General features: G+C 43.4%; 1 long non-coding RNA gene across 1 annotated transcript; it reads right to left on the bottom strand.

Annotated features, from left to right (window-relative positions):
* Positions 1 to 735: 735 nt before the first annotated feature.
* Positions 736 to 10,130, bottom strand: Gm29916. Its single transcript, XR_380784.4, has 2 exons — positions 9,957 to 10,130; positions 736 to 1,021 (listed from the first exon to the last, which is right to left on the bottom strand). It is a non-coding gene; the product is annotated as a predicted gene, 29916 (long non-coding RNA).
* Positions 10,131 to 22,461: the final 12,331 nt, after the last annotated feature.

Below are 22,461 nucleotides of genomic sequence, written 5' to 3' on the forward strand. Positions count from 1 at the left end.
TAAGAGTGGCTCAAGCCATCCTTCCCCTCCTTCGCAAAGGGTTCTTGCTCCCGTGATCTGTTAAATGAACAATGAAATCGCACCTTGGAAGGAATTCGGGTCAAAGTACAAGTGGCTTAATGCCGGTTGGCCTGTAAAAGCGCTGTTGAAGTTTACTGCCTGCATCTGTGGCTTTCCCACACAGTACAAACGGGCCATCATTGATATTTAGAGTCGGCGGTCCCCGAATAAGTAATTTCTAACCTTATCTAGGCAGATGAATAATTTTTACTTACCTGCATGAGTTATGCCACTGGTGCATGTCGTGAATCCACAGTGTTAAAAACTCACGAGAATTTACTCTGGCCTCTTCATCACTCTAACTAGAGATAGGGTATCAAGACGGGTTGCAGGCAAGAGCCAGATGCCAATAACTTTGGGTAGGACTATAACAGTTGGTCATTCAGAGGCTAGCTGCCTCTGCCAACAACAGCCACCAAAGTGCCCATTAATATAAACAAAATATAAGAGACAGAAGGCTTTTGAAATCCATGCCTCCTCTAGCTTTGTTAGCTAAATAAACTATTGCAAACTATTTCTGCACCTGGCATTCCCATCTGATGGTGTAACCATTGTTCCTCTTCTTATCCAACACAGAGATAGTTATTTCCTCTTTGTGTCTGGCAGGAGCTATACAACACACACACACACATGCTTTGCTGGAATTAGAATAAGGAGGAGACAAGAAAGGCAATCTGAATACGAGAAAGGGAGTGGCCCCCAAATCTTTATTGCACCAGGAAGTTGTTCCATACAGAGATAACTGGATGAGCTTCTGGTTTCCAGTGAAACTTATGGTCTATAGCTGTGTTGGGGGTGGGGCAGCTGCAGCCGGGAGGCAGGGCCAGGGAAACGGGAAGTGGAGTTCACTGTGCCCTCTTCCTGCTTTCCTGACTTGGTATTGGAGGGAGTCCCACTCAGAACACAGGTGGAATTTGGATCCTTCCATTGAAGTCGATGCACAAAACTGCACAGCTCTCGCCTCAAAAAAGGAATGAGAGAGTTTATTCTGGAGCCAAACTAGAGTGACCAAGCCCTTGGAAACGTGAAGCTGGATTGCCCCCAGATGCCATGTTCCCAGTGTGGAAGCAGTTTCATGAAGCTTTACAGTAGCAGAACAAAGGATGTCATAAGTCAAGGCCATTTAAAAATACTTGGTGGAGACATTGGAGCGGTGGTTACAGCGAGATGGGGGGAGACTCTTCTACAGGCCTCAAACACTATCTGATGGTGATCTTAGCTCTTTAGTTGGTAGAAACCAGTAGTTTACTAAGTTAATGCATGCTAAAATGTTATCTATAGTGACAGGTTGTTAATTACAGTACAGGGGTGAGCAAGAAATGGCTACTCGGGGAACTAAGGCTAGCCCAAAGAAATGATAATTAGTCTGTGAGATAAGAAACTTTGCAAATCTTCTTCACCCTCTGAAGGTTTTATCAGTTGATCCCCCTACACAGATAGCTTCTTTCCACGAGTTCTAGTTTACCTCGTGGTTTTCTGGTGAGCAGTATGGTGCATTTTCAGGCAGTCTGTTTGCAGAGCCAGGGAGAATCGAGACGGGAAAAGGAAGGAGATGTGGAACTAGAGGGACGATTCTGATTACCACATGATGCTCTCCCCTCTGTTTGCCATTAGATCAGACCCTGAAAACTCACATTTTGGTTGCCAGCTAGAAATCTAAGTTAAAAGCCAAGAGTTCTTCCCCCCAAACATGGTAAGATGATAACCAATGGGTGAGCGTCTACAAGGAGAGAAACGGTTTGCAAATGTCACTGTGTAATGCAGACCCAGGAGCCAGGGGTCTCCTGTAATCTAAAGCATCAAGTCTGAGTAGCCAACGGAACATAGGAGACACATGAGAGCATGCACTAAGCGGTAACAGGACATCATGGACCAGCTCTTCCTAGATGCAAAGGTGGGCGTGTCCATTGGCATAGAAAGAATGGAAACTGACTCCTACTGTGAGTTAGAGACTAGCCCTGCCTAGGAACATGTGAGATACCATGGGGACCTTTATAAACCCTTGTGTGGTTGTTTTTCCAAGGCCTCAATAGAAAATTGAGGTCCTGTTTTGAGATGAGCAGGAGTCAAGGAGAGCAAGGGATTTTAATAATTCTTTCCCCAAGTGTGGTCTCATTCTTAGACGCTGTGACAAGCATATACTCTTAATTGTTTCTCTGTCATAGTAGAGGGTATCACATTGTCCCTGTCATCCTTTGGCACAGAACAAAATGTACCAAAGATTTAAGGGAGGTACTTCCCACCAAGTTGCTACCAAAGGAAACATATTGTCAGAGCTGCTGAGAAAAGTCTCACTCTGTGGAAGGAAGAATGCCAGTTATTAGTTAAGGGATATTGTAAATTTGGCTCTGTGTTTAATTTCCACATCTCTCTATTCCGGTGTATTTGTACTCCTTTGAGATTTAATTCATCCTTTGGTGAGGGACCCTTCAAGACTCCTATCTGGGTTAGCTTCTCTTGCTTTTCTTCTCAGAGATTCTATGCTTACTTAATTTTAATTACATTTATTTCTGTCTGTGTGTGGAAGTGTATGTGCCAGGGGTGTGTATATGGAGGTCAGAGGACAACTTACAGGGGTTAGTTCTCTCCTTCCACTGTGCGGGTCACAGATCAAATGCAGGTTGTCAGCTTTGGTCTGGTGTGACTTTACCCAGTGAGCCATCACTCTTTCTCTTACTTGCTTGCTCTCTCTCTCTCTCTCTCTTCCTTCCTTCCTCTCTTTCTTCCTTTCTTCCTTCCTTCCTTCCTTCCTTCCTTTCTCTTTCTTCCTTTCTTTCTTTCTTCCTTCCTCTCTTTCTTTTTTCCTTCCTTCCTTAAAGATGTATCTATTTTTACGCATCAGTGGGAGTGCCTGCATGCTTCAGGATTACATACACTCCTGGTATACTTGAGGATCAAAACAAGGCTTGCATCCCCCAAAACTGGACTTACAAAGATACAGCACAGGTGCTAGGAACCCAGTCCAGGTCCTCTGTAAGAAGAACAAGCACTCTCAATTGCTGAGCCATCTCCCCAGCTCCCGGGTGAACTTAACCTTACTTTTACTGAACGACTTGGCATGCCACCAGCACCTGCACCTGGTTTTGTTTTCTTTTCCCTTTTTCTTTTGCTTTCGATCCATGTCCCTAATCTCTTCTTTGCCTCAGCTAGGGATCAGTTATGGTGTTTGTTTGTTTGAGACAGAATCTCACTAGTTAGCTCTGGCTGGCCTCAAACTCACAGCAATCCTCCTGCCTCAGCCTCACAAGTACTTAAATCACAGATGTACACTAACATGCCAGACATGGGGGACAGTTCCAGTGTACATGCAACATACACCCTTGAATTCACCACAGGCGAGGTATAAGCAAGAGGACCAGGAGTTCGAGGTCATCATCAGGTGGAGACACTATCTGAACAAAACAAAAAGCAGATGAGATAGACAGACAGACAGACAGACAGACAGATCTACATGGCTTTGGTTAAGGGGTTTGTTACTTCTGGCAAGCTTACATCATCAGTCTTTGTAAGGATGCCTTTTGGTGACATGTCTTATTCCTCTTTTCTTGATTCTCCCCTATTCTGTTTATAAGAATTTATCTTAGTGTGTCTACAATATATACTTGAAACTGGTTTGTGGGTTGTTCTTTCGTCCACCCTTCTCCACCCCTTTTCTTCCTCCCTTTCAACTCCTTAACTAGATAGGAGAGGAAAAGGGGGTTGGGGGGACAACATTATCATTAGGCTGCTTCCTCCCGATTAGGGACATTGAGTTCCTTGGGGCAAGTTTTCTCTTCACTGTCAGGATATCTAATTATTTCTTCCTCCTCCTCCTTCTCATTTGTTTCTTCTTTGCAAATGACTACTTAAAGAGTCGAGACCAACAGCCATGACAACCAACCAACAGCCACACCCTACCTCTCAGGGTCCTAGCATTTATATACCCTCTGGAAAGTTCCTAGAATTCCTACTGTCACAAAATCACAGAAACGATTTGCAGCTGGAAAAACTGCACCCCTGCTAGAGCACGAGGCAAATCATAGTCAGCTGCTGCGAAGAATCCCCGTTCCCCACACCTGGGATGAAAATGAAGCATATTCTTAAATTTCTGTGTTATTTAAAGAAACCAAATTTCCAAAAATTCTCACTACAATATACCCTTGAACATATCTATGCCCATGCAAAAATACATTTTTACTTTACACTTGTAATTTACAAATTGAAAAGTGCAAGAAATACCAAACCGAAAGGATTCAGAGTTCTGTGTGTATGTTCTCTGGGTTCTACAGATTCTTTGTTAACAGTGAGTTCATCAAAATAAGAGGAACAACCTTGGTTTTAGATGAGGAGAAAGCTTAGAACTCTGTGGGCTTCCTACCCCTTATCTTTCCTCCAAACACCACAGTCGGCCTGTAGACAGGCTGACAGAGCTAGCCATGCACACCTCACAGAGCTATTTCTTACTCTAAGCTCAGCTGATCTTTACCCTAAAGAGAGACATTATTTTTACTATAATGTTCCGGAAACGAATAGGCCCTTCATTAGTACTGTCTTCCAAAGCAGTTCACTACAGGACACAATTGAACAAGTAGGCCAAGACAATGCAGCCTGCTGTTCAAGGCTTGAAAAACCCAAGAGGAGGAGACTCTCAGAAATCTCTTCCTACACAATATTCTCTCTCCCTAAGCATCTGACGATTGAAGCTAACACTGTCAGATCACATGTCCTTGTTTGATATGTCCTCGATAAACTCTAGGTTATGGCCTCTCATCTTGGAGAATATCTGAAAAAGTCAACACACTCACTATCTTTAATACCCTGGCATTTGGATGCCAGGCTCTTCTTCTCCAGAGCTCTTCCCCGCTGTCTCACTGCTGGGTTGTTTGTGAAGTTATTTGCTGTTATGAGTGGCATCAGAGGATTGATTATGGTCCTTGCTGATTATTGCTGATACAAGGGAACGTTATTGATTTTCGTGAGTGGATCTTGTATCTGGGCTTTCTCGATAAATTCTCTTGTCAGATCTATTGCCTTTCTTATAGATTATCTCATCTGCAGGAAGTGAGTAAAAGAGAGAAGAGCGGAAAGGAAGAAGGGAGAGAGGGACAGAATAAAAAGAAAGAGAAACAGTGTGCCTTCTCTGAGATACAAAGGAGGTGCCAACATCCTTTGCCAACAGCAAGAGCCACAGCAAGCCTAACCTCATATTCTAATATGAGCACATATATTCTAACAACCATTTGACTGATTGTAATGGCACAGGTAGTTTCTACTTTGCATTTCAATAATTAGATTGTTCAATGCTGACAAATGCATCCCTATAATTACCTTTAGTGTTCTTAACCATATGTGGATTCCTTTGAGATATATAATTAAAATGTTTTTTTTTTTTTTGCAATGTTTAATGCTACCAAAGAGTGACCTTGTGACACCTTACGTCAACAAGCACAGAGTAACCAGTGTTCTTTAGGATGATTTTTTTTTTTTTTTTTTTTTTGAACAGCTGTATTGAACCTCTCAACCTTCTTCCCAGTATTCACAATGGAGGAAATGTAAGCTTACGTGTTAAATGGGGAAGCTGGGGAGTGAATCCCGATGACCTCTCAAACTGACTAACTCAGGCTCACTACTGCTTCTGGATGGTCCAGATTCACTGTTAAGAGAATAATCACATCACAGCACACATCATTTCCCGAACCGAACAATATGTACAAAATCAAATTATGCTCTCTCAGGGAAATAAATAAATAAAACTTGGAAAGTGTTTCAGTGCCAACATATGACTGTGGAAGGTGGATATGACTCACAACTGTCACAGGAAACCTACGTGGCTTTAGAGGCAAGTTCTTGAAATTAACCAAGTTGGAAAGTGGGAGGGGTGCGGATGAGTTGGCTCCGGGATAAAGTGTCGAATGTAAGGCTCACTATCTGGCCAGCCTAGCCTAATTGGTAAGCCCTAGACTTAGTGAGAGAGTGTCTCAAAAACAAGGCAGTCATCTCCTGAGGAATGCCATCCAAGGTTGATCTCAAATCTACACACACACAATGTATATACACACTCAGAAAGTAAAAAAGAGAACAAAGATTAAATAAACAATCAGTTGGGATTAAAAATGCATTCCTAGATAGTGCAAAACTCATTTAAGTCATAAATAGTTTCTACCAGAATAATAGGATGGCACTTGCTGAAATCTAAGCAAGAATACTTTAAATTCTAACAAAACAGATTCCGACAAAAAGCTTCTTATAAGCTAAATGAAATTGAGAGAGACGCTACAAAACAGAAGCCTGGCCATCAGTCCTTGTGAAGGGAACAGGGTTCTCTGTGTCCTCGGAGAAGAGGGGAAAACCAGTTTGCAAGGATGGAATAATCTTTACTTCCCACAGAGTAGGTAGCACACGATAGAAAACAAAATGGTTTATTTAAAAGGACTAACCTGTAACGACAACACTCAGTTTTGTGAAGGCAACTCTGTTATTTTACTTGGAAAAGAATGGGGTAAAACATAAACATCTTCAAACAAACCAATACAGTGGTGGTTTAATGTAAAATTGTTTCTAAAGACAGCAGTGCTTTCAGTGGAGCCAGTTCATTGGGGAAATACATATATGTGTGTGTGTGTGTGTGTGTGTGTCAGATAGATAGATAGATAGATAGATAGATAGATAGATAGATAGATAGATAGATAGATAGTATGTGCCACTATGAGCAACTAAAAGAACTCTCTCTCTCTCTCTCTCTGGTTTTGTTTTTTAAAATCTATGTGCATTAAGGCACACAGGTATAAAACAGGTGTTCAACTCTGGAAAGGGTTTGTGTTTTAAAGTAAGGCGATACGTAATTTAGGATTTTAAGCTCTCGCTGGACATATCCATCATCATGGGGTTTGGCTTTCTAAGACATATGACTTACTCTAATTGAGCCACAGTGCCCTGAACGGCTTCAGTCTAGACTAATTATGCTAACCCCCAAATTTGACTTTTAACTCTGCCAGATGCCATTTGACAATAGATTCTCCAACACTGAAAATCTTGCCAAGTGCACATCATGTTGTTGTATAATTATGGTTCTCGAGTACTCTATGCGGTATTATTAGCTTAAGCTGGAGCTCATTTAGCGTACGTAATTACAGTGCACTCGACAAAGAGCGCTGGCCTGGGGGTAGCTCTGCTCGTATTTTTATCTGTGTTGGTTGACAGCATATGCAGCTATTACCGGGACTGTAAATTTTGACAAAGTTTGATACGCAAACTATCCTTGCAAGTCCCTTTAGGCCAGTCAGCTTCACTTGTTACTCAGGGCTATTGTCCCCTCTAATGATGACTGCATATTGATATTATTTGAAGTACAGTTTTAAATTTAATTTTTGTTTTAAGTTTGTTTCTCTTTTTCTTGAGGGTGCCTGGGAGAAAGATGATAAAGGGCAAAGAAGTGGAGGAGTGTGACATTTTTGAAGAACTGTCCTGCTGGGAGGTTATAAAACCTATTAGAGTTGTTGTTGTTGTTTTGGTTCTTGATATTTAATTTAATTTTTACTTATTTTACATCCCACTGGTTGTACCCCTTCCTCTCCCTCCCCTTCTCCTCTGAGCTGGTGGGGACCGTCCTGGGGTATCCACCAACTCTGGTACTTCAAGACTCTGTGAGGCTAGGTGCTTCCTCTCCCACTGAGACCCGACCAGACAGCCCAGTTAGAAGAACATATCCCTCTTATAGGCAACAGCTTTTGGGATAGCCCCTGCCCCAGTTGTTCGGGACCCACATAAAGACCAAGCTGCACATCTGCTACATATGTGTGTGGAGCTCATCACGTTTTGTTTTTGTTTTGTTTTGTTTTTTAATAAGCCTAAGGCAGAGTCACTTCTTCAGCAAATGCCACATCATTGTCATCATTACTACATCTATGTCTCACAACTTCAAGCTCTCTGTTATACATGCTTAGGTGTGATGGTTTGTATATTCTTGGGCCAGGGAGTGGCACCATTTGGAGGTGTGACCTGGTTGGAGTATGTATGCCTCTGTGGGTGTGGGCTTAAGACCCTCACCCTAGTTGCCTAGGAGTCAGTCTTCCACTAGCAGACTTTGGATGAAGATGTAGAACTCTCAGCTCTGTCTGTGCCATGCCTGCCTGGATGCTGCCATGCTCCCACCTTGATGGTAATGGACTGAACCTCTAAATCTGTAAGCCAGTCCCAATTAAATGTTGTTTTTTATAAGACTTGCCTTGGTCATGGCATCTGTTCACAGCAGTAAAACCCTAACTAAGACATTAGGTAAGCAACTGCAATGAGTGTGTTCCAGGATCAGAAATATCCTGCTGAGGCCCCTGGAGTGAATCCTAAAGGGACCACGGTGTGAGGGGATGAAGGCTGGCTGTCCCTTAGTCGCTTATACATCACAGGGAAGAACTTTGCTTCCGCATACATCTTGCTCTCAGATTTAAACACATTATAGGCTTACCAGGGAAAGAATATAGCACATAATAGAAACACTATCAATAATTAAGGATCTTGAATCTATTGAAGAAAATGTTTTGAAGTCCACCATTTTATCACATGAACGACCAGAGTTGAGGCTTTTGTCTATATTCTTTCACACTTGTCAAGGCCTATGAACCTAAAGAACTCTCCTGAGTTATGCAGTATAAAATTCCATTTTATTCCAAAGTACCTAATGGTTTAATTCAATGAAATGAGTTTTTAAGAAAGAAACTTCATTTTTAAAATGACTCATAATTTACATTGTAACAATGTACATTTAAGCCACTGGAAGATGGAAATCGTGGCTACTTTTCATTTCCAAATACACATAAAAGTACTTTTCACTTGTGGGGTTGAAAGTTTATATGCTAATACGGATGAGAGAATTACTTTAATTCAATAAAAGGCTGGAAAATTGTGTTAAATAGATGCTCCCTGGCATAATCAGGTAATAAAGTTATAGAGGGCTTTTATTTCATGTAGGCATTTTTTAGAGACAGGTTTAACCAATGACACACACACACACACACACACACACACACACTTTCTAAATGCTAAGCCATGTTATAATAGGGTTCTTAAAATATTTTGACACTTTCTATAACTTGATCCTATATGTCTTAGTTAGGGTTTTACTGCTGTGAACAGACACAGTGACCAAGGCAACTCTTATAAGGACAACATTTAACTGAGGCTAGCTTACAAGTTCAGAGGTTCAGTCCATCATCATCAAGGCAGGAACATGATAGCATCCAGGCAGGCATGGTGCAGAAAGAGCTGAGAGTTCTTCATCTTCATCTGAAGGCTGCTAGTGGAAGACTGACTTCCAGGCAGCTAGGATGAGGGTCTTATAGCCCACTCCCACCGTGACACATCTATTCCAACAGGGCCACACCCACTCTAACAAGGCCACACCTACTCCAACAGGGCTACGCCTCCTAATAGTGCCAAGTCCTGGGCCAAGCATATACAAAGCCAAAAATCATTATGAAACTGAGTGATGGGGTACACAGGAAGGTGGGGCATCTCCTGGACAGGCACCAGGGAAGCACAGGGATGTTGGAGCTACATGAGATCTTAGAGATGACCTATCCAGGAATGCCATTTATTAGCAACGACACCAAGTTCAAAGAAACTGACCTAATGAAATATTACTCTATGCTGCATTATGTCGTACGTCTCTTTCACACAAGGACCTTACCACAAGGGAAACCCTAACAGCTAATAGTAAGACCAGCCCAAGAGATTGTCTTGGGTAATCTTTTAATTTGAATAAACAACGTATAACTTATAAAAAAATACTTACCCAGTGTTCACCTAGATACACCACACCAAATACTGCCTAATTATTTTTTTTAAAATCCATCGTCTTGAAAAGACTTGATTTCAACCCACTCACTTAAGTTTATTGGAAATCCCATACAGGAAACACATACCTTAGATGCTGTGGATGATTTTAAGAACTAAGCCAGGAGAAAAAAGCAATTCCTCTTAATCCTAAACCGGCTGTCCTAAGACTATGTTTAAGCCTCTGCAAGCACTTCTGCATTCTGTCTGTTCCCTGACATTCACTGAGCAGCTCGTTGAGGCGGAGACGCATCCTGTTTACTAATGTGCCCCCCAGAGTTCCTTCCCTGAATGGCATCTGTTTGGAAAATGCTTCTTGTACACAGCATGACCTTTCAAATTTCACTGGTGTGTGTCCAGTTAACCTTTTGTATGAGTACCAAGAATGTCTGTAAAACAAGAATATACACAAGTCCCTTTCAATCCTTTGAAGGAAAGACACAGGGGAAAAAAATTGTCCTTTTAAAAAGAAGTTGAGTATTTTTTTTTTATTGTGTTTTTTTTTTTTTTCTCTGAGTGAGTTGAGTCTGATTTGGAAACTTAGCCATCGACACACTTGCTAAAGCCATCCTATTGAGATTTAGTGGAAGAGCAGGCAATCCCAGCTGAAGATGGCTCGGAGTGCTTTTGTTGAGTTACTCTCAGTTGAGAGGGGAGGGTACTGAAGAGGCTTCAGCTGAAGTCAATGGAGACAGATGTCTGTTGACAGGTATTTATTCTATTCAGAGGAGGACAGGGCAGGGGAGGCTCTTGGGAATAGGCCACAAGAAAACGGGGAGTCCTAAGAAGGGTCCCACCTACTCAGAGAAGAAGGGGGCATGGGGGGAGGATTGTGGGAGGGCATGACTGGGATGTAGGCAGTAAGTGGGATGTAAAGTGAATAAGTAATATATATATATACATATATATATATATATATGTTTATGTATATATATATATAAATTTTAAAAACCAATAACATAAGTAAATTGCTGAACATATTGACACATATAATTTCTACTCTGTTATGTGATAGCTAGAACTATGTAATTGGTGTCACACCTCTCAGACAAACCCTGGAACCTGGACTAAGTTCTTTAAACACCACCCATTTATGCTGGCCTTCCCTCCCCCACACAAGCTCTGCTACTGGATGGTATTGCTTTCCTGTGAGCATCTGGCTCTGAACCTGTCCTGGGTGATCCATCTCTGCACCAGGAGGATCCCGTTTCCTGCTCCAGCCCCTCCCAAGCTGCAGCTTCTTAATGACATGTTCTGTCCTGAAATAGAACACTAGGGACTTTCATCTCGCAAACGACCAAGCTAAGGAATACTTAAAACTGCTTTCAAGTATCCAATGGCCTGGGTCATAACTGGGACTTCTAAAAGTCTCATGGTGTCCTTGGATGAGCCATGAAGCTGACAGACATTTTTAGATTAGGACGTAAACAGTATCATGGGCTTACAAAGAAGCCAGTTCTATTAAACTACAGTTACTGAAATGTTTTAAAAATAAGATTGTCACATAGCAACATAAAAGGGTTTTGAGAAAAGGTCTCAGGCTGGAGAGATGGCTCAGTGATTAAGAGCACCGACTGCTCTTCCGGAGGTCCTGAGTTCAAATCCCAGCAACCACATGGTGGCTCACAACCATCTGTAATGAGATCAGATGCCCTCTTCTGGTGTGTCTGAAGACAGCTTCAGCATACTTACATATAATAAATAAATAAATCTTTTAAAAAAGAAAGAAAAGGTCTCCTGGAGCCCAGACTGGCTGTGGTCTCACTACGCTGACCTTGAATTTCAGATCGTCTGTTTCCACCTCCCGTGTACTTGGGATTATTGATGTTCATTACCTCCCCTCAGTCACTTTTGTTTTGTTTTGCTTTGTTTTGTTTTGTCTTGTTTTGAGACAGAGTCCCACTACACAGCTCTGGCTGACCTAGAACTCATTATGTCGACCAGCCTCACCCTCTAACTCAGAGATCACCTGCCTCTGCCTCCCAAGTGCTGGGATTAAAGGTGTGGGCCACACCATGCTTGGCCTTTCATTTTTACTTTTAATTCCCCAAAATAGTAAGTGTTGGGGGCACAGAGGTGTTTGCCCTCACAGAGAAGCACTAAGAGAACCAAGAATATTAATCACGAAGGGTTGCCTCCTCAATGCAGGAAAGAAAGGAAAAGAAAATCAAATACCTACATTCCACCCTGAAGACTGGGAGTGGGTTTTCTTAATGATCTGCTGACCTTTCTGCTCTCGGTGAAGGCAGAGATCTCCACCTTTTGCTATAGCGACAAACCTCACCCAAATTCCCCAGAACGTTATAAGACTCTCCCTCCCTAGACCATTGTCCGTCCTTGGGTAGATGTCACAACACTTAATGGCCCGCTGTCAGAGACCATATTAGATTCTTGGCGTTTTTTACAGAACCCACCTTCCTGGTCCCTCGTATTTTGTAAAAGAGTTTCAGTGAAGCCACGCCTTAAGCTTTATTGTGCACCTGCAATTGGGCTGATTGGACTGATTGTTGCCTGGAAACCTTTCCCCAAATTGCACTGTGGTTTAAATATGCTGACAATGATCCACCAGGCACTAGACTTTCCCAAGTCTGATCTAGGCTGATGACGTCAATCTGCACTGGGTTTTCAGTCTTTTATCTCTATCTGCCTGCATTGACACCTGCTGGAACCTCTCTCCCGCAAATAAGCGTGCCTAGTAAGACCAGAGATTACAAAGTTATCTTGAACTGAAATGCTATTTCAAGATTTTGGATATCAATATGATGGGATACAAAATTATCTGTGATTTTTGTTTTGTTTTTGAGGCACAGTTTCAAGATGTGTCACTAACTACCCTAGGTTAGCCTTGAGCTCACTACCCCAGGCTGGCCTTGAGCTCAATACCCCAGGCTAGCCTTGAGCTCAGTACCCCAGGCTGGCCTTGAGCTCAGTACCCCAGGCTAGCCTTGAGCTCAGTACCCCAGGCTGGCCTTGAGCTCACTACCCCAGGCTAGCCTTGAGCTCAGTATCCCAAGCTGGCCTTGAGCTCACTACCCCAGGCTGGCCTTGAACTCACTACCCCAGGCTGGCCTTGAGCTCACAGCATTTCTCCTTTATCTGCCTCCCAGATACTAGGATTACATGGCTACACCCCCTCATCTGGCTTGTGAATTCTGTTACAGATAGTCATAAAGGCTGTTAATACTATTGTGGTTTAGGTCTCTATTCAATAATTGAGAGAGAAATTTAACTTAGAGATGAGTAAAATCTTCCCCTTTATTTAAGTTTCCAGATCCCTGAAACCTAACCCTAAATACCCAAGCCCTGTGCCTGCCAGATCCACCCTCTTAAGACCTGCTCTGAGGCTGGAGAGACGGCGCAGTAGTTATGGGCATTTGTTGCTCTTGCAGAAGACCCGTGTTCAGCTCCCAGCACCCACGTGGTGGCTCACAGCCATCCATAAGAGCTCTAGGAGATCTGACGCTTTCTGACATCCATGGACACCAGTCGAGCACACGATACACATACATTCACATAGCCAGAACACTCATATACATAAAAGAAAATGAATGAATCTTTTTTTCTTTATTTTTTTCTTTTTTTCTTTTTTCCGAGACAGGGTTTCTCTGTGTAGCCCTGGCTGTCTTGAAACTCACTTTGTAGACCAGGCTGGCCTCGAACTCAGAAATCCACCTGCCTCTGCCTCCCAAGTGCTGGGATTAAAGGCGTGCACCCCCCCCCCAGACTTGAATAAATCTTTTTTAAAGACCTTTTATGAGTCCCTGTGAGTCGTGCCATGATTGCAGCTCAGAGTTGAGTTCCCCCCCTCCTGCTTCTATGCAGTGTGCGCATGAAACAAGCCCTCCATTTCTGATCCACACTCCAGCTCCAAAGCTGAACTTTCTAATAATTAAAAAAAAAAATCTTCAAATGTAATAGTCCATCCGCTTCATGAAGTAATGAAATCTTCATCACTGAAAGTGTTCGAAAGCAGTGAACTGTCACTCAGCAAAGGACATTAGTAACAAGGAAATCAGGGCTTTATGCACATAAGCTAGGATGTGCACCGTACTCTCTAGGGATGGTTCACATTCACACTCGCTGGCTCACTCCCTGCTAATGGTGGTGGGCGTGATCTCCCCCATCTCAGTGTAGGTTCTTCTCTTTTTCCTAACTCCTGACCAGTCCATGAATAGTGGCGCTGGCCTTTAATCCCAGCACCTGGGAGGCAGAGTTGGGTAGAACTTTGTGAGTTCAAGGCCAGCCAGGGCTAAGTAGTGAGACCCTCTCTGTAAAAATAAAAGAACAACTGTATCAATGGGGCAGGGGAGATGGCTCTGGGGTTAAGAGCACTGACTGCTCCTCCAGCGGTCCTGAGTTCAATTCCCATCAACCACATGGTAGCTTGCAACCATCTATAATGGGATCTGATGCCCTCTTCTGGTGTGTCTTAAAAGAGCAACAGTGTACTCACATACATGAAATAAATAAATCTTTAAAAAATAATAAATAATAAAAAAGAACAAACAACAACAACAAATTCAAATTAAAATCTACCAGGCCAAAAGTCTAATAGTTCTCATCTGTAAAATGTGCTAGTAAATACTTATTTATAGGATCTTTGTTTGGACTTCTGGGCTTCATATGACATACGATTATAATCTATGTTAGATTATCAATGACAATGATATTCTGAGCATTTAAACTTTATTACCTAAGTGCATCTTCACAAAAGCTTAACAAAGTAAGTTTTGCTGTTACCATGCCCATCTTGCAGGTGAGAAAACAGAGGCACTAAGATACTGACAGAACTGTCACGGTTATAGCTGCAAACCGGCCCTGAACCAGAATGTGGGGCTCCAGAGTCCGTGCTGGCAATCAGGGCCTGCTCTCAGGCATGCCAGTGGCAACTGGAGTTGATGTATTTATTTATATTTGAAAGTAGGGAAGGTTTCCCCCCCTCTATAAAACGGTAACTGTTCAGGTATAAAAATAAAACTGTCTAGGTCAAAAAGTGGTTTGAGTGAGCCATAGAATTCAGCTTGGCCTGTAGTTTTGTTCTGTCTTCCATGTTAAATGGACCGCATTAAAGGTCTGCCTGTCATTCAGATCCATACCTACACCAAGTGTTAGCGGCTGTGCAAGAAGAGAGCCTCGTCTTGAATCTTGTTTTGATTCCCAATCCTGTTCTGACTGCTAGGTGAGTCACCAACAACCCTCTGACAAATTGAGAAGATTTGGCAGGTCTCCTCCTCCTCCCCCTCCTCCTCCTCCTTCCCCTCCTCCCCCTCCTCCTCTTCCTCTCCTCTCATCTCTCCTCCCATCTTCTCTTTCTCCACTCCTCCTCCTTTCTTTGAGGGAGACAAGGGACAAACACATCAGTTTTACCTGAGCCCTTCCACACACTAGCCGGCAGGGTTTGAAGCAGGTACCGTCTCCCCCTGCAGACTCCCCATTCCTCGAGGCCCTTTTCTGTGACTCCTCTCTGAGGAATATGGCGAGAAATACTCGTTAAAGTGTGAACTGTCAAAATAATAAAACAAGCATGTTTTTCAGTATCCATAGCTGCCAGTCTGATTCAAAACCAGTTTGTTCTCCTTGTCATTTGTTTTTAAAGAAAATCATTAATATTATTTTTAATCTCAGATTTTTTTTTTCCTTCACGATTGGTCACCAACAATGCACTCCAAGGAAGAAGCAGAGCCGCCTACTCTCGGGAAGGCTTTAAATCCCGCTTTCTGGTTACCGTGAAGCGGGTTTCCCTGCCCCACTGTAGACTCCAGGGTAGTGATTTACAAGCCAAGATTTGCTGCTTGGTATGTTCAAAGACACAAACAAAATATTTCTAGAGCTTCTCCTGTGAAATTACCTCACTCACTTCTATCTCATAATATTTAAAAGGCTGTTTTAAATAAGCATGTGCCAACCTTTGTTAAAAAAAAAAAAAAAAAAAACCAACCCTCACAGACCTACTGAGTTGGATTTGACTGATATAACGACCACAGGGGGCTTGTGAACTTGCAAGGCACTGTGTTCAACACAGAGCTCTCATTGTTCCTAACAAACCTGTACAGGGTTGTTTCTGTATTGTTTTGTTTTGTTTTTGAGACAGGGTTTCTCTGGGTATCCCTGGCTGTCCTGGAAGTAGCTCTTATAGACCAGGCTGGCCTCAAACTCAGAGATCTATGTATCTCTGTCTCCTCAGTACTGGGGTTAAAGGCAAGCGCCACCACAGCCTGGCATGGATCCAAGTTCTTAACCTTCTATTCTCAATGACAGTCGGCCCTTCTCAACAACAGAGGTGGAACTCTGGCAAATACAACCGAATACTTGCTTATCAGCTACAGGGTTGCCGGGCAAGGGGACTGTGCTACCAAACAGAAGAACTGGTAAGGTTGAGTGAGCTCAAACCCCGTGAATCTCAGCATTGAGAATGGTAGGAGTGGGGCCAACTCCCTGCCTTCCTCTACTTGATCTGGGACACATAACCATGACCTTGACAATCAGTCACATAGGGAAAACCTGGAGTCCTTCCCCATGCAAATAGAGCATCCCTGGCGTCTTAATCTGAGCCAGTGGGAAGCATCTACCCCTGGATCCCACCCCGCTCCTCAATGTTAAATCCCCACCCACATGGAATAAATTGCGCAAGTTATTTCACCGAGAATTGTGGAGAGTGACGGTTTTACTGAGCTCTAACACTTTGGGGGAGATTTCTCTCTCCCAAAGCCTTTGTCCCTGGACCTCGGACCGGCCCCTGCCATCCCCGCCCCCACCCCACCACCAGCGCTGGTACTGCCAGTGCCATCGCCGCTTCCCACCACTGCCTGCTACCACTTGTCACCGTCTACCGTTGGTTTTGACACTGCTATGGTAGCAGACAAGTCTCAGGACCCCAGCTACCTGCCCTAAGAAGGCTGTCCAAACCTCCTTACTTCCCATCTGAGAGCTGCAACACTTTGGCTGTTTCCAGCCAGACTAGAGACCCTCGGAACCTCTTCGTCCAGCTTTCGTGGAGGACGACACCGGGTGAATCGCTCCATCCAATATAAAAGAAGCACTTCACGCCACATTTCCCTTTTCTTTAAAATCATGTATCAGATTATCAGGTAAATCCGTGAGCTTCATCGGTGGCATCTTCACACCTACGGGTCCTACCTACTCTCTTCTTATCCATTGCCCTACCCCGCTGCCCTCCTCCAGTCCCCTCCATTGACGAAGGTAAGGTCATTTCCTTTTTCGGTCTGAGTCTCAACTGTACAATATCCAGGCTCAGGACAGGGTCTAGAAACTGTAAGGAAGCTGGCTGCTTCTGCAGGAAGTTTCTTCATAAATGGACAGGTCAGTGTTCTGATAAGGGTACAATGAAGTCTATAAACTTGGGCCGAGCTCCAGACACCTAAACTGGACTTTCATCAGCCTCTTTTTCAGTACCTTATTGTGATGGTTTGTATATCCTTGGACCAGGGAGTGGCACCATCTGAAGGTGTGGCCTTGTTGGAATAGGTGTTACTTGGTTGGAATGGATGTGTCACTGTGGGTGTGGGTATAAGATCTTCACCCTAGTTGCCTGGAAGTCAGTCTTCCACTAGCAGCCTTTGGATGAAGATATAGAACTCTCAGCTCCTCCTGCGCCATGCCTGCCTGGATACTGCCATGTTCCCATCTTGATGATAATGGACTGAACCTCTGAACCTGTAAACCAGCCCCAATTAAATGTTGTTTTTTATAAGACTTGGTCATGGTGTCTGTTCATAGCAGTAAAACCCTAACTAAGACACTATCTATAGTAGAAATAAAGGTCACTAGATTTTTGAGGAAACTCTTAAAGACCAAGAGGGACTCTGCATTAACTCCAAGATAATTCCAAGAATACAGGGGAAAAAAAAATGACAAAGGCCTAGGAGAAAGAATAGGGTGGTCAGGGGAACTGAGACGACTCACCAAGTAAAATGCTAGTCCCAGCCAACGATGATGGCGCACACCTTTAATCCCAGCCCTCGGGAAGCAGAGGCAGGTGGATCTCTGTGAATTCAAGGCCAGCCTGGCCTATAGAGAGAGTTCCAGGATAGCCAGGGCTACAAGAAGAAACACTGTTTGGGGTTTTGGGGGAAGGCCTGGGTCCAAGACCTAGAACCCATGTGGTGCAATAAGAGAACACTCTCTACAAAGTTGCCCTTTGACCTCTACACGTGTGCTGTGGCACGAACACACATATGCACACACATAATAAATAAGCACATTTTTTAAAAAGAAAAGATAGGAGAGTGTCATGGTATGGATATTTAATCCCAGCACTTGGAAGGCTGAGGCAGTAGGTAAATACCAGGACAGTAAGAGTTACATAGTAAGACTCTGTCTCAAAAAACACACTAAACCAAAACAAAGCAAAACAAACAAACAAAGAATAAGGTGCTCCTGAGACTGAAAGACACAGAGAAAGGATATGAGAGCCACATTCCTAGCAGCAAACAATGGAAACTAGAGCACAAATGATTGGTTGAAACTTTAGAATTCTGAAAGATAATCCCTAAGTAGGATTCTATGCCTACTGAGTCTAACACTACATAAAATACAAAGAGTTTTCAATTGAGCAGGATTCAAAAGAATTAGCCCCTCCCCCACATCATCTCTGTCAATCTCTGAGCAGTTATTGGATGCCACGGAAGTAAAATAAGCCAAGAAAAGAATCGGGACCCAGCACCAGAGGGAACCCCAGCAAGGGGCACCCCAGGACCTGAAAAGCAGGTTGTATAGTGACAGTCTGGGCCGGAGCAGGGGACAGAAGCAACAGCAGTAAACTGGGAGCCACAGGCTGTCACATATGGTTATCGGTGTCAGAGAGGTTTCATGAACCAAAGTTGCTCCAGGAAGGAGGGGAGGCAACATGAGGGCAGATGAGATAGGGTCACAGCAATGTAATTAACACTAATTTGATTTAAAATAATAAGGGGTTCACAGTCATCCATTAGTCAGAGCACAGGGTCCCCAATGAAGGAGCTAGAGAAAGTACCCAAGGAGCTAAAGGGGTTGGCAGCCCCCTAGGAGGAGCAACAATATGAACTAACCACTAACCCCAGAGCTCCTTGGGACAAAACCACCAATCAAAGAAAACATACGGAGGGACTTTGTGGCTCTAGTTGCATATGAAGCAGAGGATGGCCTAGTCGGTCATCAATGGGAGGAGAGGCCCTTGGTCCTGTGAAGGTTCTATGCCCCAGCGTAGGGGAATGCCAGGGCCACGAAGCAAGAATGGGTGGGTTGGGGAACAGGGGGAGTAGGGAGAGGATAGGGGATTTTCAGAGGGGAAACTAGAAAAGGGGATAACATTTGAAATGTAAATAAAGAAAATATCTAATAAAAAAAGAAAAACAACAACAAAATAGTAAGGGGGCATAGGTTTATAGCCTCATCTTTCCTAAAAGGAGGTTGTTCAGCATCAATTATGAGATGAACTTAAGAGTCAGATAGAGGAGGGTCTACGTGCAAACTTCATCATGGAATGAGTCAAAGGAAAATCAGGTTGTGTTTTCTTTGCAATGAGGCCTGCAGAGCACCATGAACCATGGTATGCTATAACACATCCATATAAGTTTAGTGTCTTAGTCAGGGTTTCTGTTCCTGCACAAAACATCATGACCAAGAAGCCAGTTGGGGAGGAAAGGGTCTATTCGGCTTACGCTTTCCAAAGGAAGTCAGGACTGGAACTCAAGCAGGTCAGGAAACAGGAGCTGATGCAGAGGCCGTGAAGGGGTTCTGCTTCCTGGCTTGCTTTCCCTGGCTTGTTCAGCTTGCTTTCTTATAGAACCCAGGACTACCAGCCCAGGGATGACACCACCCACAATGGACCTCCCACCCTTGATCACCACTGCTCGGCCCTAAAATGAAGTTTAATTAGAAAGACACACCTAAACTTACAGGATATTTAACAACAGAGACCGGCATCAGTATATTCTGGCCAGCACATGGTAACAAGCTTACATTTTTCATATATAATGTTTTACCTGACTATGAGAGAAATATATATCTCCTGTCTCACAGAGACAAGCCCTTTTAACTTTTAGTGGTTTTTCTCTTAATAGTATTCTGGGTTTTCACTCTTTTTCTCTCTTTAAAACATTTGGTTTAAATTACATCATAACTGTATCTCCAGATAGATCTCCTGCAAATAGATTTTAATGACCACAAAACGTTCCACCGAGCATCCAAGCAGGAATCTAACGCTTTCCATTTACAAGAGAGTTGACTTGTTACAGCTATTCACACTTTAGCGCAACGGTTCTCAGCTTTCCTAATGCCGGGACCCTTTAATACAGTTCCTCACCTGTGGTGATCCCAACCCAAAATGATTTCATTGCTACTTCATAATTATAATTGTGCTACTGTTATAAATTGTAATGTAAAGTATCTGATATTCAGGGAATTTACTATAGGACCTCCCACAAAGGGTTGTGGCCCACAAATTGAGAACCACGACCTTAGAGAAAGGAGCTCTGCTCTTGGGCAATGTCTGCCTTAAATGGGTAAAAAGAAGCCGTTTGAGCGATGGAAATACCTCCTATCTTGCTTCGAGTAATTTGACACAGGGGTAACCAATTGTCCAAACGGAACCGAATAGCTGAGATTTCTCTGCGTTTTATTGAACGTAAATTGTACCTCAAGGTTAAAAGTACTGTCAGCAGTTTTCCTCTTTGTGTAAGTAACCAACATCCATCCCAGAATGTTTAGGAAAGAGAGATGAACACACACACACACACCAAAGGCATACACACTCATGCACACACACATGGCTATAAAGGGCCTGAAGAGGTGGCTCTGTTGGTAAGCTGGGCACAGTTCTGAGGAACTGGGTTCAGTGCTCAGCACTAACATGAAAGTCCTGCTATCTGTAACTCCCACACTGGAAGCAGGAAGAGGAGGCAGACAAAAGAAACTCCCTGGGGCATTGACAAGCTAGGAAGAAACTGAAGAATATAGTCATGCCAACCTCTGGCCTCTATATCCTGTTCACAGGCATGTGTGTGCACCTACTCACATAAACACACACAGAGAGAGAGAGAGAGAGAGAGAGAGAGAGAGAGAGAGAGAGAGAGAGAGAGAGAGAGAGAGAGAGAGAGAGAGAGAGAGAGAGAGAGAGAGAGAGAGGAAATAAAATTGCCAAAGGTCTTTATAAACCAAAGGCAATCACTCCTAATGTTTAGATTGTAGCAACCTGGGTTTTCATTCACCTGCTCGCTCAGTTACATTGTTACTAAGAAAGCCGAGTCAGCACACTGCAGACACACAGTTTACCACCAGTTCAGTGCCCACCCAAACACCCTGCAGCTTCACTTCAGGTCCCAACCCCACCCATCCTGTCAACACCACGTTTGTCAGGAAGCTCTTCCCCCTGGGCAGGATATAAATATGCACGCAGGAAAGGAAATCGCCTGGAAAGTGGATTTCGATATAGCTCACGAAGTCAGGGAGCAATCACGCTGGAAAGTGACTGAGCCATACAAAATTGCTGATAGACGAGGTCACAGACCTGAGGGACAGTGAGGGGGTTTCAAAGGAGAACAGTTTGATGATCAGAGATGAAAAGCAGTCGCCTAAGATAATGAAGCTCCGATTCTTTTTGTCGAAAAAGCATGAGACAGACACCGAAGTGCCAAGAACATTGGATCTTACCACTATACAATTTTGCCCCAAGACAAAAAAAGCCAAGCTTGATTTTAGAATCAAGCACCTTCAAAGCTGTTTTCTATATTAAGCGTCTCAAATGCTGCTGTGCATGGAGACAGCCTAGATCCCTCGCTATCATGCTCACCCTGGTTCCATTCTGTTGTGATGCAGATCCTCCATGCGGAGAATACACCTCTAGAAAGACAATACTGTTTGTCTCTGGTCATGACTGAGTTATAAGACTATCTAATGGTCCTAAGAAGAATACTTTAAATGTCCTTCATACTAATTATTGAGCACTGAGAAACAGCTACCTATGGTCCTAGTTATATCTACTTAACTTCTCTAGTCCTGAGAGATAGGTGCTTCTCAAATGCTCTGTGTGTGTGTGTGTGTGTGTGTTGCTTGGAATTAAACCTATGACCTCATCCAAATGAGGCAACTCTTCTATCACTTATCACTGAACTATTGGGTCCAATATGTGGTTCTCAGAAAACACTTCATCTAGAGACCCTTATTTCCACACGGACTGTACAGCCCCACCTCCCGCGCTTTCTGTTGGGAAAGAGAGGTGAAAATTTGCACTTCCGGGAGGTGGTCACTGCTGCTTCTGCTAACACTCACAGCGTGAATGACTGTAGCAAAACTTGTTTTAATAGACAAGCTCTCATGTAGCTTAAACTATCATTGAAATCACAATGTATCAAAGGACGACCTCGAACTCCTGCTTGTCCCACCTATGCCTTCCAATAAAGGACGACCTCGAACTCCTGCTTGTCCCACCTATGCCTTCCAAGGGCTAGGCAATAACACTCAGCTCACAACATGGGTTTTGGTGTGTAGCACAGGCTAGCCCTGTAATCTACTGCATGGTGTGAACAGAGGAACTAATGAGAAGGCCCCTCATGGTCAGACCATCTCTCTAGATCTGTCTTTGTTTAGTTATGTTTT

Source organism: Mus musculus, chromosome 10 (genome assembly GCF_000001635.26).
Source record: "Mus musculus strain C57BL/6J chromosome 10, GRCm38.p6 C57BL/6J".
NCBI classification, from domain to species: domain Eukaryota; kingdom Metazoa; phylum Chordata; class Mammalia; order Rodentia; family Muridae; genus Mus; species Mus musculus.